Here is a 2,422-nt window from a genome sequence, read left to right as displayed (position 1 = left end):
TTGAACATTACATGGCGTTTCGTGCCATAGCCGGGGTTGTGTAATGGAATGTAGGATCCCTATTCCCACTAGCATTATGAATGCTTAAGTTTTCACGTAGGGGGTTGAATAAATTAGATAAACTAGTGGGAGCCACTTATGAATAAAGACCCGATTCATATAGTGTTTTAAAATGAAATCGAATATTTGCTAAGTGTTGTTATGTGTTTATCATTTACAGATTTACTTTGTACGTTATGTCTTCTGCACTATCACTCAGGAGCATACTAGATGCTCACAAATTGACTGGTCCTAATTATGCTGACTGGCTTCGAAACTTGAGAATTGTTCTCAGGATTGAGAAGCTGGAATACGTGATTGACTCACCTAAGCCTACTGAACCTGCTAGTGATGCACATAATGATGAACATGTTGTGTATCGTAAGTGGATAGATGATGCAAATGTTGCTCAATGCATCATGCTAGCTTCCATAAACATTGAGCTACAGAAGCAACATGAGCATATGGATGCTCACACTATCCTCATGCATCTACAAGAGTTGTATGATGTGGCGGGGAGGACAGCTCTATATGAGATATCGAAGGAGCTGTTCGGTTGTAGGATGTCTGAGGGATCATCTGTGAATGACCATGTACTTAAGATGATCAATTTGATTGAACGTCTTGGACAACTTGGTTTTGCCATGGATGGGGAGCTAAGCCAAGACTTGGTCTTGCAATCGCTTCCAAGTTCGTTCTCGCAGTTTGTTGTGAACTTTCACATGAATAAGTTGGATGTCAGCCTTCCTGAACTCCATAACATGTTGAAGACTGCGGAATCGAATTTTCCCCTAAGAAGAGTTCTGTTCTTCTAATTGGTGAAGGTTCCAAGCCTAAGAAAAGGAAGAGGAACTCTTCCAAGAAGAAGAAAGTAGGTGAGAAAACGCCGGTTCCACCAAAAGCTGAAGACCCCAAGAGCAAAGTTGTTTGCTTTCACTGTAACAAGGTGGGGCACTGGAAGAGGAACTGCAAGGTTTACCTTGCAGAATTGAAGAAGAAGGGTAGTGAGACTACCGCTTCTGATTCAGGTATGTTCATGATAGAAGTTAATATGTCATTTCTACTTGGGTATTAGATACCGCCTGTGGTTCTCATATCTGCAATTGTTGCAGGGACCAAGGAGAAGTAGGACTCTTGAGGAAGATGAGGTGATTCTACTGATGGGAAATGGAGCAAGAGTTGCTGTTGAAGATGTAGAATCATTTAATTTACATAGGCCTACGGGCAAGACTATTGTTTGAAATAATTGTTATTTTGTTCCCTCGATTGTGAGGAATATTATTCCCAAGTTAGACTTGGATGGATTTTCATTTATTATTGAGAATAATGAATGTTCTATTCTTAGAGATAATATTCTTTATGGACGTGGTGCTTTAAATAATGGTCTGTATGTATGTGACATAATTTATTTCAGATTGAACAAACTAATAAAAGAAAAGGGATGATGAAAATCTCACTTCATAGTGGCACTGCAGTCTCCATTTAGTGGACATGGAGAGAGGGCTGCAAATTTGCTAGGAGTGGTACACACAGATGTATGTGGACCAATGTCTACGCAAGCCATGGGTGGATTTTCATACTTCATTACTTTCATAGATGATAGATCTAGATTCAGATATGTGTTTGATGAAACACAAGTCTGAGGCCTTTGAAAAGTTTAAAGAATATAAGTATGAAGTGGAGAAACAACCAAACATAGTATTATAACTCTTCGATTAGATCGAGGTGGTGAATAATTTAATGGAGTGTTTCTAGATTATCTCAAAGTAAATGGTATAGTCTCCCAGTGGACTCCTCCAGATTGGTATCTGAAAGGAGAAATCGAACTTTGTTAGACATAGTTCGGTCCATGATGAGCTATGCAAATCTTCCAGTATTCCTATGGGGTTATGCATTGGAAACCTCAGCATATTTAATGAATAAGGTGCTTTCCAAAATCTGTTCCTCAAACTTCGTATGAGATATGGAAAGAAAGGAAACTGAGTCTTAAACACGTTAAGATTTGGGGATGTCCAGCTTATGTCAAGTAAGTTGACCCAGATAAGCTGGAATATTGATCCATAAAATGTAGTTTTGTGGGATATCCTAAAGAGACTTTAGGGTATTACTTTTGCACCGATCATCGGGTGTTTGTCTCCAGACATGCTACCTTCTTGGAAAAGGAGTTTATCCTTGAAGGAAACAGTGGGAGCAAAATTGAACTTGATGAAGTTCAAGAAGCACAAACTACTACGGATCAAGTGAAAACACATGTTCTGACTGAACAACCTTTTGTGGAACAGCCCATTCGTAGGCCAGGGAGAGTGTCTCGCCAACCTGAGAGGTAATATGGCCTTGTCATTGAGAATGACAATGAGTTGTCAATCATTTGATGATGACGACC

This window comes from Apium graveolens, chromosome 3 (genome assembly GCF_009905375.1).
Source record: "Apium graveolens cultivar Ventura chromosome 3, ASM990537v1, whole genome shotgun sequence".
In the NCBI taxonomy this organism is placed as follows: domain Eukaryota; kingdom Viridiplantae; phylum Streptophyta; class Magnoliopsida; order Apiales; family Apiaceae; genus Apium; species Apium graveolens.
Note: the sequence above shows the minus strand (reverse complement) of the source record.